The 13630-nt window shown below is 35.3% G+C and overlaps 1 protein-coding gene and 1 pseudogene across 14 annotated transcripts in view; one reads left to right on the top strand and one right to left on the bottom strand.

Moving 5' to 3' along the window:
- Window positions 1-13630, bottom strand: part of DNM3 (dynamin 3) — a 608953-nt gene that overhangs the window by 557472 nt on the left and 37851 nt on the right. Inside the window, exons 1-2 of one of the 14 annotated variants that reach the window (XM_077156979.1) lie at window positions 5931-8690; window positions 5689-5760 (exon numbers count right to left, since the gene is read on the bottom strand). The exons of 12 other annotated variants lie outside the window; for them this stretch is intronic. The gene's annotated coding sequence lies outside the window, so the exon portion shown is untranslated. Of the gene's footprint in view, window positions 1-5688; window positions 5761-5930; window positions 8691-13630 lie in introns of those variants that run through there. One more of the 14 variants, XM_077156978.1, reaches the window with a different exon arrangement.
- Window positions 1-13630, top strand: part of LOC143678938 (divergent paired-related homeobox pseudogene) — a 68981-nt pseudogene that overhangs the window by 25250 nt on the left and 30101 nt on the right.

Raw genomic sequence — 13630 nt, 5'->3', positions numbered from 1 at the left:
GAGAAAATGGATGTAGGGCTTATATGAACTCTCCAAACTATCTTTGCAATTTTTCCGTAAATCTAAAACAGCTCTAAAATTAACAGTTCATAAAATTTTTCATTAAAAAATAATTTTGGAAAAGTCGAGATCTTTGCTGCATATTATAGCTGCCCAATTGATACCTCTGGGCCCACCTCTACTACTATACATGGGTGTCAACCACCTCTTGCAGTTTTCTTACATGGGAAACTCACTCCTAGATGTGATGCTTTGCTTATTGCGGACTTTCACTTTAATGTTCTTCCTCTTTTGAGTAGGCTTTTGGTCATCCAAATACAATTTGGTTGTATAATTATTAAGTCATTGAAACGGGAAGATTTTCAGAAATACATTTTTTAGACTTTCAGAAATACATTTTTTTGTTTTTTTTTTTAAGCAGACAGAAAATTTATTGAGAACATGCGGGCACTCTCACAAAGACAAAGGTGAGAAAAGCGAGAGGCCCTTTTATTTTTTGGTGCATGGTGTGGGAATCAAACCCAGGTCTCCCACTGGGAGGCGAGTATTCTACCACTGAACAACACATTTTTAAGACCAGACTTTTTCAATAACCGTATGGAATAACTTTTTAAAATTATATTCACTAATATTTTACCTCCAATTCAGTAGGCATGACTGTTTACTTTTGCTGCTGCACTTGGCCTCTAATACTAAGAGATGAAAAATATTATCCTGGATAGATTTATGCATGTCCTCTACATACACACACACACACACACAGAGAGTTAAAATTTATCATGAACTATGTCACCTTTATCATTCTCAAACTCGTTTTTCAGGGGCAATACCCAAATAAACAGGATTAAGTTAATGACTTTTTCCCATTTGGAAACTGCTCACAAGCTAATTCGACTGATATCAAAAATTTCATATTGATTCTTTTTCATTCAGAGAGTCAGATAGCAGTTAGTAGTCATTCTTCCAACTTTGAAATATATTCTGTTAAAAGCACATTTTAAGACTAGTTTACTACAGGAAAGTTGCCAACTCCATTTTAAATAAGTTTTGCTATGTTTTATCCCCAGGAAAGCATCTGGTAGTTTTCTAGGAAAATGAACCAACTAGTAACGTTTTCTACTTGGCAAGAAATGCTACTTCTGTATAAATTCATGGATTAAGTATTTAAGTACAAGATAAGGCTGAAGAAAGATTTAAAAAGCTAAATCTCAAAATAAAATCAGAAAACAGATTCAAAATGCCATTATGAATATTACTTTCAGCACCCTTCTTAAAGAACAATATCAAACTAAGCTTTAAAGTTGTGCTTACAAAAGGGTTTTCCACCCAGGTTCAATTCTTCTCTTTTAATGTGAGCTGCAAAGCATCTGAGCATAAAATGTAAAGGAGAATATACTATCAAACAAACAGCTAATTTTATTTATTTATTTATTTATTTATTTATTTATTTATTTATTTATTTATTCCGCTTTTGAAGAGAGGTTTGATAAGGGATCCCCAAGTAAGCTTTAAGGGGCCTTTAATGTTCAACTACCTCTGGGTCCCTCTGGCCCCTCCCTAATTGGTAGAATATACCCTACCTGAGAACAGATATCTGGAGAACTACACCCAAGATCATCATTTGATTCACTGATCCTACTCTAAATAATCAGATATGATTTGGAGAATAAAGGCTGGCACATTGGTAGTTTTTCTCATCAATTTTTCCATATACCCTAGTTCTCAGCACTCAATATAACTAAAAATGTGCAAAATATGGCTGTAAGTATTTCTCAAAGGAACGAAAAAATTAAGTTTAAACTCGGATCAGTATGACTATAACACATCTAGACATCCACATGAGCACTGCGGCAATAATGAATATATTGAACAGTAATGCTAGAAATAGAAAGACTTAAAGCCCAATCTTTCACCTTCTACAATCATCCCTGATGACTGTTCAGTGGGTCTCTGCCACTCTGTTTCCAGTAAAGAATACCTTAAGAAGGCTCTTCCATCTTCCCTACTCAGTGGCCTCACTCTATTCCATTTTCTGAAAGGAATTTCAAATTGAGAAAACAAAAAAGCCCTTTCTCCTTTCCCTCTGGTTCTCTTGTTGTGTTTTCCCTTAACTTTTTCACAAACTTCACTTAATTCTCAGTTTTAGCCCCTTTGATGCTATCCTGCCAACTTCCTGCTACTCCTGCTTTCTGCTATTTTCCTTAGTTATATGTTCCTCCCTAGATATTTTATATACTTTCCTTAAACTTTGTACTCAAAAAGTTACCTATATAAATAAACTGGCTTTCCTAGATAAACGACTTTGCCCATACACTTTTTTCTTCTGTTGAGATCATTCACAAGTAAGTAACAAGAATTTCTTTTCTGTTATCCACTATCCTCATGAGTCACAGTCCCTTCTGGAGTATCTAGTTGTTCTCTAAATTTTGTGAAATCTACTTTTTAAAAATTATATCTAGTATTTCCTTGACTTGCTATTATAACTTCAAATATGGCCACTTTTTCCCTTCCACAGGCATATCACCAATATATTTGTTGGTCATTACGAGATACAGAATTGTAATTCTTACCACTGCTTCTTTCACCTTCAAAGAAGTGATACTCTTGGCAAGATAACAAGAATGCATGAGATAATCTGGTTTTATAATAATTCATATCTCAAATAAATTAATTAATTAAATAATTCATATCTGTACACACCTGTTCAAAATGCTTTCATATGTGTTATCATATTTTATCCTCACAATAATCTTAGAAGTTTGGAAAAACAGGTATTATCATCTCAAAACCAAAAACAGCTAAATTATTTACTCAAGGCTACATGGTCAAGCAAAAAGAAATTGGAACCTACTTCATGGTCATTTCCATTATACTGCCTTCTTCTTTCAGGAAAATTAGATGTCCACCCAACATTGGAATGGTAGAATTTCCCATCACTATGATTTCTTGCTCCTGTGCCAGTTTTATAATTTATATTAAGAACTCTGTTAAATGGTTTTAATGGCTACAGAGTTCATCTCTGGGGAAAATGGCATTAGTTCCCCCTTCTCCGAGAATGGATTTCATATAACCCTAGTTTTATTCCCAGATCCACCATCTTCTCACTTCATAGCCCTGAGACTTTTTGGTTTCAAAACTGTACTGCAAATACAACATTCAGTTTTCATATTTCACAAGCAATAATTTTCCTAATCATAAAGAAAAATTAAAATTCCTGCTACTTAACTTCCTCTAGATTCTAATACATGATGATAATAACCAGCTGATTTCTCACAAAAGAAAATAAAATAAGAAAAAGAAACTGAGTCAAGTTGTAAAGAAAGCTTCAAGTAGGAGATAATCAAGAACTTCTTGAACATATTAAGTACAAGATGAGCTACTAGAGGAAAACACCTGAAACTATTTAACTGTAATCCAATAGCCTTGAGTCTTGAAGATGACTGAATAACTATAGAGCTTTTAAGGTGTGATAGTGTGAAAACTTTGTGACTGACACTTCCTTTATCCAGTGTTTGGAAAGATGAGTAAGAAAAATAAATAATAGGGGGCGGGGGGCATGGGATGTTTGGGGTTTTCTTTTTCCTTTTCTTTTTCCTTTTATTCTTTTTTTTTTAAGTAATGAAAATGTTCAAAAATGGACTATGATGATGAATGCACAGCAATATGATGATATTGTGAACACTGACTGTACAATTTGGATGATTATATGGTATGTGAATATATAATACATCTCAATAAAATTGCATTTAATAAAAAAAGATGGGCTACAGAGGGTTTAATGGATTCACAATCCTTTTTAGACTTTCAAAGTCAATCAGACTTTCTCCAATAAGGACTGTTGTACATTTTCCCTAAAGTTCCATCATTCCCACCGAGAAAAAAGATAATGGAAAAAACTATTTAGCAGATAATACTTTAAATAATTTGTTAATTTAGCCATAATAAATTAACAATGAATGAAATAAAATCCCACATCTTTTCCATTACTGACAATATACATGCACACTTATATATATATAGGTTGCATATGTGTACTTATATATTATCAAAGAAATGTTAAAATACTGAGACTTTTTTTATTTTTGAACCCTGTGAAGGAATTGATAAAACAAAAATAAACAAAAAGATTTACCTTATTTTAGGTTCCATAAATCACTGGGAAAAGATCCATAAAGAATGGGATGGAATGATTTTGTTACTCTGGCAGTAACAAAGGCCAACCAAAGAACTTATAAAAATAGACTTAAGAAAAAAAAAAAAAAACAGGCATCCATGAAAACTACATATCCCTGCTTGTAAGTGGCAAAAGCAAACTATACAAAATTCTTTTTTTTCAAACATAGGGCAAAAAAATGTCGGGATTTAAAAAATCCTAACTATTTTCTTTTCCATACCAAACGTGGAATATATTATTCCTTTCAGTTTTATTTATTTAATTCTTAGGTTGCAAAGATTAGAACTTGTATTTTTGCCCTTTCTTTTTTCTAATTCAAATCATAGCAGAAAACAATAAGCTTTGATTCTAAGTCTCTGTCAAGAACACATCCTTCTCAAATTTTTTTAAGTATAAGTAAATAACAAAGGCAACGGTAATTTTCCAGACAAGCAGTGACTGATGGCAGGGATCCTTAAAAAAACAAAGCAAACAAGCAAAAACATGAAAACAAGAAAGGCATCAGTAAAATTAATTTTAACCATAGTAACACCAATCCCCTTGTTTCTTTTTTTTTAATCTGTGTACAGCTCTGCACAAGTAATTACACTTTGTTTGAAATGACTTTACCACAAGCAATCATTAAGCCTATTTCTCCCCAACACACACAAAGCACTTCCTTAGAAAGCCAGGCTGCAGCCACAAGTTGGCATTTAGAAATAGCCCCAGCTTCTCCCAGGAATACAAGGACCCACCAAGCAGGCCAAGATAGTTTCCATGCAGATCTTTCCAAACTTAAAATTAAAAAGTCACATGTGACTTCCTGGAAGATTTTTATGAAATAAAACTGAAAGGAATAATATATTCCGCATTTGGTATGGAAAAGAAAATAATTAGGATTTTTAAAATCCCGACAATTTTTTTGCCCTATGTTTGAAAAAAAAGAATTTTGTATAGCTTGCTTTTGCCACTTACAAGCAGGGATATGTCGACTTTAAGAACCTTGAAATCGGAAGTCCCCTTATTTCTTTTTTTTTTGTGTGTGTGCTGTATGGCTGGGATCACATTTCATTTTTTTTTTTCCATGTGAGTATCTCCTTATTGCAGCACCATTTGTTGAATTTTTTGTTTGTTTGGTTCTGTTTGTTTGTGCTTGTTTGTTTGTTTTGGGAAGTGCCTGGGCTGGGAATCAAACCTGGGTCTCCCGCATGGCAGGCAAGAATTCTACCACTGAACTACTGTTGCACCCCCTTTCCCTTGTTTCTTATAGCTACTTTGACCTCAATCTTTCTGCCTCTGACTCTTCTTAAAACACTTTTAAACACCTCATTATAAACATCTATTGTCATCCCCTCTATTACAAATTGCCACCTAATTTATAGACAGACACTAAAGTCATATATACTAACTGGATTTACTGTCTGTAAGTCTACAAAGTATTACTTATATCACAAATGAAAAATATTACCATTTATGGAGGAAGAGTAGCTTAACAATTTGACAGTTTTCCTAAAAGAGAGATTATCATTTCATACCTGAGCTATATGTCAACAGGAATCACGTTTCAATTCTTAATCTCACAGAGATACCCAAATCCATTTACTGCCCTAAAAGGTAATAAATTAAACAGCTTTTAAGTAGTTTTTAGGTCATTATATTCCAAAAGCTAATCTGATTATAGAAAAACTTTCCAAGTCCAAGTTGAGACCAGTCCAGCTACTGCTCCCCTGGAAGACTCCACTCTCAAGAGCCTTGTAAGATCTCTGATCAGGCTCACCTTCAATCTTTGCGAGTCCAGGTAAGGTGGCACTAGCCTATGGCCTGTCCACATCTCATCCCCTGCACAGCAAGAGCACTCTCACGAGTGACAGCAAGGTTATAGGCATCTCAGCCCAAAGTCCAAGATCCATCCTCCCCTTAACCCACAAACCGCAAACAGCTGCTGTTGGCTACCCATTGGGCCTTGGAAGGTACCAGAGGTGCAGTCTGTCTTTAGGAGAAAGGCAGAGGCCCACACCGGCCCTAGAAGCAACTTGAGGTCATTTAGTTAGGGAATTTTGGAGTCATAGTTACCTGGAACATGGAATACAAGGAGGATGAAAGTTCTAGAGTGGACAGATCCCTGGGGCCACTGGCATATCCTAAGCACATCCTTACATTTCTCCCTAAATTCTAGCCCCATGGGGACAAATGTAGCCAAAAACAAAAGATAGAGTGAGGTTATCCAAAGTATGAGGCCTAGGACAGGGGTCGGCTTTGCATAATTCTAACGGTGGTACCATTCCTAGTTAAATGAAATCTGAAAGATTCTTCACAGTCTCTTGACCCTAAATGATAAGGACCCAGGTCAAACCCAGCTGTGTGTTCTCTCCCTAGTAGTTTTCCAGAATAAAATCAGATTAAAATGAAATCAAAGTGTATTTGTTTTGTCTAGGAGATACTGAAGGCTATTAACTGATTCCATAAAACAATCTCTGGATTATTTGTAATACTGAGTGTCATAGCTGCTTTCTCACCACAGATTTTCTTCAACAACTCATCAATAGCCAGAAGCAAAGGTTTCCTACAGCTTAGCACCTCAGAGTATTGCCTTGACATACTTTACCTTAGCTATTACTCTAGTTTGAAAGGGAGAGGATGCTAAAAGAGTCAAATAAATGTACAGCTCAGCTCAATATTTTCCAAGCACCGACCTTATTCCAAACACCATGATAGGAGCTATGGATAGAAATATGGGTAAGATGCAACCCTATCCTCACAAACATAGTGAATTGATTGTAGCAATGCCCCCATTTGTCCACACAACCCCTGTATCCACACCTTTCATAGTGTCTTCTCTCGCTGATTCTGGACTAGGCCATATGACTTGCTTTGGACATTGAGACAGTAGCAAATGTGTCAGAAGCAGAAATTCAAAATATATTTTATGAATGATCACTCTGTAAACCCACAACTTCTCTAATAACAGGGAAAAAAGGTTCTTGTACATTGGAATTTTCCCTCTTGCTGTTATTGTGAACCTTATTGTCATTACACGAACAAGTCTGAGTAGTTTGTTGAAGGATGAGAGACCATAAGAGAACTGTCCCAGTCACTAATGAGCCAGCTCCAGCTGACCCAGTAGCCATCCATATGAGCAACTGCCAGTGAAATCAGCTGGGTCCAGCCCAAGCTTCTAATCTAACAGAATCATGAGCTAAATTAATGGTTGTTGTTTTAAGCCACTATGTTTTGGTGTGGTTTATTGAGGGCAAAAGTGCAAAGATTTAGAGGGAAAAGATAGTGTCTATATTTTAGAACCACATATACTCTTTGAGACTAAAGTAAGAAAGGTTTACTTGATTTGGAACTGAAATTATCTAACTCATAATCTAACTCAACCTATCCGTATAGCTCATATGAACTGAAACACAGGGAGCCCAGAATAAGAAAGAGGTCCTTTAATCCTGTATAGATTATTGTAATGCCTGAATACATCCTAGAGTATATTAAGCAGATAAAAAGTATTGGCAAAGTCCCCTTGAGAGATGAGAAAAAGAATATGAACTAATAAATCTATCCCTTCATAGGGATAGAATCCCTTGATATTGTGTCAAACTTGAGGGATACCCATATCAATAGACCATGTCCTCGATCCAGAGGCTTATTCTTGTGAAGCTTACATAAGTAGCAGAGAAGCTTGGACTACCTATAGCTATGCCTAAGAGTCACTTCTGGAGGACCTCTTTTGTTGCACAGGTGTGGCCTCCCTCTCTCTAAGCCCAACACTGCAAATGAAATCATTGCCCTTCCCACTACGTGGGACATGACATCCAGGGATGAAAGTCTCCTGGCAACGTGGGAGATGACTCCAAGGGATGAATCTGGCCCTGGCACTGTGGGATCATCAATTCCATCCTGACCAAAAGGGGGAAAAGAAGTATAGCTAATAAAGCATCAGTGGCAGAGAGAGTTCAAGTAGAGTCGAGAGGCTACTCTGGAGGTTGCTCTTATGCAAGCTTCAGTTAGGCCTTGCTACCTATCAGAACATGCCAAATCCCAACCAGACGATCATGGAATTGACCATTCCAGCCGATCCTAAAGAACATCTAGGGCAATATATAAGATTTCACAAGGGTTTCATGCACTAGAGTAACTTTCTAGAAACCTACAACCTCCAGATCGGTCCCTGGTCCTTATAAATCCTGAAACCTAGAGGGCCCAGCCTCTCCAGAACATCAGATAGTTCCATATCCTTATCCCATATTAGTGACAAACCCTTTCAATAAGAAAAAGTTAGAATGGCCACTGCCCAAATATCCCTAAAGAGAGGGATGAAAAGATCAAAGGTGAGGGTGGAATTATACAGTGAAGATAGGATTAATAAATGAATATGAATGCTGAATCATTAAATTGATATCTCTTTTAGTCCCCAGTATCTTAGAGCAGCTAGAAATAGAAACCTAAAATTATGGAATCGCAACCCATGTCAAACTCTGAAATACGTTCTACAACTAATTGTAGTGCTGTACTTTGAAATGTATTGCTTTTTTGTACATATGTTATTTTCACCAAAAAGAAGAAGGTAAAAAAGTCAATTGTGATGATAAAATATTTAAGCCTTTAGTCTCCTATATTCTGCAGCAGCTAGAAGGAAAAATATGAAAGGATTGTATGGTGACTCATGACAAACTCTGGGATCTGTCCTGTAACTAGCTGTTGAAGAGTGCTTTGAAAACTATTGCATTTTTATTTCTTTGCTTTGTATATATGTTATACTATACAACAAAAAAAATTTTTTAATTAATTGTAAGAAACTACACCACAGGGAAAAAAAAAGATTTATAGGGAAACTGGACGTATAAAAAATTGATTGCAATACAGTATGACAGATGTAATAATAGACCTAAGGACAAAATAAACAAATAAATTTACTGGGTCCAGTGTCAGGAAAAGTTTCACAAAAGAAACTACATATTCTTTATTCTGAGCCAAAGGACCACTACAAGAAGCAACACACTTAACTACCCTTTGCTTCTTCTTCCACTGTTGGTACAAATCCCAAAGGGAACACAAAAATCCTGTAAAATCTAGGGAATACCATTTCTACTGGGAAACTACCAGATATTCCTCCAACCAAAAGTTCTCTCTTTCTTCCAGAGCCCAAGAAGGTTAGCCAGGACTGACAGAGGAAAGACCTTGAAAATGGAACCAAGTTGAGCATTTTCCCCAACTTCATTCAGCAACCTGTGATCTCCCAGCTAAGAAACTTGTAATACTCTCACTACATAGGGTATGACAAGCGCACTGAGCAGACAGATATGCTGGGGGAAAGCAAATCTTTAACTCAAAAATCCCCAAAATTCAGACTAAGGACTATCTTGTGCTTCCGTACATATAGGACCATTGATTACTAATTAAGTTTATGTCTATCATGAAAAGTCTTTGGTTTGTTTAATATAAAAGTGCTCAAGTAATTTTAAGATAAAAAGGAATCAAAGTACACAACTTATAAAAGTAGTCATTCTTTTTTTAAAGAAAAAATAGAAACAATTAATATATAATAGTCTAACTGTAAGTAGGAATATTAGGAAGCTATTAAAATATTCTTTCAAAGAACATGCATGTAAGAATGATCATAATTATGTAGAAAACTACATTTACTGGAAATATGTGTGTTTATTTCTCTACTAGATTTGCATTAGGTGCTAGATAGATTTGAATTATTTTGCAGACAATTTCCTGATAAGTATTTTTTTCATTATGAATAAAATCTACTTTGCTCGAATCTACCCAAATCTCAGAGCATAATAAATATTTTATTGAGTGCAGTTGTTTTGTCCTGTGATTTTCTTAGTAATTGCATAACAATAAAGTTACATTCACATTATGATCTATTTATTTTTTCAATCAATTGCATACAAAACATTTGCTTAATTCATTGACATTACCAAATCAGTCACAAACAACATTCATAGAATAGATGGGATTAATTCTTAATGATGTGGCCTTTTCTGGATATAGTTAAGCTTCTTTAATTTCGTGATCATATTATTCAATTTACACTAAGTATAATGTAAAACATACTTAAGATACTCAGGCATTCCTTGTTTTATTGCACTTTATTGTGCAACACAGACATTGCATTTTTTTACAAATTGAAAGACTGTGGTAATTCTGTGTTGAACAAGACTGTCAGCTGCACCATTTTTCCAAAAGCATGTGCTCACTGTGTTTCTGTCACATTTTGAAAATTATTGCATTTATTTCAAACTTTTTCATATGTGTACATGCCAATAGACTCTTTGAGTGATAGGATTACTCATTAATCCTATTATGAATGTTTTCTTCCTTATATATTTCCATGTTTTTCAAATTAAAACATAAAGTCATTTATAAAATAATATTAATCTGACTAATTAAGGATTAGTCTATAAAACTGGCCTGTATACTTCAAAACAATATTAATTTCACAATAAAAAGGAACAGCTGAGAAATTGCGCCAGATTAAAGGAAATTAAGAAGATATGACAACTAAATACAGTGTGTGATCTTCCCTTGGATCCCTGGTCAGGGGAAATATGTTGTAAAGAGTATTATTGGGACAATTTGAAAATTTTGAATATAGACTGAATATCTATGTGGTTATTTAAGAAAATGCTCTTGTTCTTAAGAAACGTGCTAAACTGTTTAAGAAGGGGCAAAATACCTACCTCTAACTCTGAAATGATGCCAGAAAAACTATCAAATACATACATATGTTGGTGTGTGTATGTCTGTGCATACATACACAGAGAGAGAGGTGAACAGTTTTTTACTGTTTGTTCTGCCCACATATTTTGGATAGAACTGCTGGTTGATAAAACTCACAAGGGAAATACTTGGGAATCATTTTATTATTATACAAGTACTATATGCTCATTGGATTAAAAAAATCTTAAATATGGATAAAATTGGTTATAATTCCATTATCCAACAATAATCCATTTTAATATTTTATTTTAGACCTCTCCAGACATTATAAGCATGCATTTTTCATAAAAACATTATCCACTCTACATATTGTTGGGTCACTTATCTTGTCCTTACCTTGAAGACATTACGTTGAATGAAATAAGCCAGACACAAAAGGAAAAACATTGTATGATCTCACTGATAAGAAATAATTATAATAGGCAAACTCATAGACTTAGAATCTAGAATACAGGTTACCAGGAGATAGAATAGGAGTAGAGAAAGGGGAGCTGATGCTTAATCTGTGCAAAATTTCTGTTTAGGTTGATTATAAATGTTTGGAAATGGATAGTAGTGATAGTAGTACATTATTTTGAGTGTAATTAACAGCACTAAATTATGTTGGTGAATGTGGCTGACAGAGGAAGTTTTGAGTCATATGTCAGTTACTAGAAGAAAGTTAGAAGATAAAACATAGAACTTGTGATGGTTAGGTTCTGGTGCCCACTTGGCTAGCTGGTCTGGTCAGGTAAGCACTGGCCTATTGTTGCTGCAAGGATATTTCATGGCTGGCAGATAACCCCGAAGGCTGCTGACTGCAGCTGTGGCTCATTACATTCGCCATCAACTAAAGGCACTTCTCCTGCAAATGAGATAATCCAATAAGTAGAAGGCTTTTAAGGGGGAAGAGAGACTTTTTCAGCCAATAAGGCTCTCCTGTGCAGTTTGTCAAAACCCTTCACAGGAGCTGTCAACTTCACATCCTGTCCTACAGATCTTGGACTCATCCATTTCCACGGTTCCATGAGACACCTTTATAAATCTCATATTTACAGATAACTCCTATTGGTTCTGTTTCTCTAGAGAACCCTGACTAATACAGGACTTTATAACACAGTAAATCCTGTCGTAGACAATGGACTATGGTTAATAGTACAAACAGAAGAATTTTTCTTTCATGAAATATAAGGCATGTACGACTGTTACAAAGTGTTAAAAATAGTATATGGGAAAAAAAATACACCAAATATAAACTATGGACTATAGTTAACAGTAATACTTTAATGTTCTTTCCTCAATTCTAACAAAGTGTCAACAATGAGGAGTATATGGGAACATTGTTTTTTGTTGTTGTTGTTGTTGTTGTTGTTGGGTTTTTTTTTGGGGGGGTGCATGGTCCAGGAATTGAACCCACGTCTCCCGCATGGAAAGCAAGCATTCTACCACTGAACTACCCATGCACCCCATTGCAATTTTTATGACTTTCCTGTAAACCTACAACCACTCTAATTTAAAAAATTATCTTTTTTAAAAAACAATATGCTAAGTGAAAGAAACCAGAAAAAAAATTTATCACTTTCTACGTATTGCTATGTCACTTATCTTGTTCACTTGACAATATGTTATTCCTCGACAATAAATACACCTACCTCTTTACCATCAGGTTTACAGGCTATATATTATTGATATTTAGATTATTTCCCTTTTTTCTAGTATGCCCAATTTTATAAATAAATCAGTACCCACATAATTAATTATTTTCATGGACAGGTTTTCTTAAAGGAAGAATAATTTTTCCCTACAATCAATAGCTACTCACAGTAGGTGCTCCTGATCTAAATACTCACTTAAGGCATCTCTCTATAGACATTAGCTAATAATATTTAGTCAACTATACTGCATCTAGAGTGAACCATATAATAAATGGGGATCTTAATTTTCCTATTGATTAAAACTGATTATTTTCCTAGGATAAAAAGTAGAGCACATGAACTCTATAGACCATGCCCTCAATCATGAGGCTTACTCCTGTGAAGCTCATGTAGGTAGCAGAGAAGTTTAGACTACCAACCTATAGGAATGCCTAAGAGTTACTTCTGGAGGGCCTCTTTTGATGCTCAGATGTAGCCTCACTCAATCTAAGCCCAATACTGCAAGTGAAATCATTGCCCTCCTCCCTATATGGGACATGTCATCCAGGTGTGAGAGTCTCCCTGGCAACATGGAAGATGACTTCCAGAGATGAATCCAGACCTGGCACTGTGGATCAACTATTCCATCATGACCAAAAGGGGGAAAAGAAGTGTAACTAATAAAGTATCAGTGGCAGAGAGAGTTCAAATAGAGTTGAGAGGCTACTCTGGAAGTTGCTCTTATGCAAACCTCAGTTAGACCTTGCTACTTATCATAACTTGCCAAACCCCAAACAGGACCATCCCAGCCATTCTTAAAGAATACCTAGAGCAATATACAAGATTCCACAAGGGTTCCATGCACTAGAGTAACTTTCCAGAAACCTACAACTTCCAGATGGGTCCCTGTTCCAGATAAGTCCTGAAACTTAGCCCAGTCTTTCCAGAATATCAGATAGTTCCATCTCCCTACCCTATATTAGGGACAGACCCTTCCAATATGAAAAATTTAGAATTGCCATAGCCCAAACACCCCTAAAGAGAGGAATGGAAAGATGAAAGGTGATGGTGGGGTTACACAGAGAAAATAGGATTTAAAAAATGAATATGAATGTTGAATCATTAAATTGAT

The sequence above is a fragment of the Tamandua tetradactyla genome, chromosome 4 (genome assembly GCF_023851605.1).
Source record: "Tamandua tetradactyla isolate mTamTet1 chromosome 4, mTamTet1.pri, whole genome shotgun sequence".
NCBI classification, from domain to species: domain Eukaryota; kingdom Metazoa; phylum Chordata; class Mammalia; order Pilosa; family Myrmecophagidae; genus Tamandua; species Tamandua tetradactyla.
Note: the sequence above shows the minus strand (reverse complement) of the source record. Positions and strands in the feature narration are given on the sequence as shown.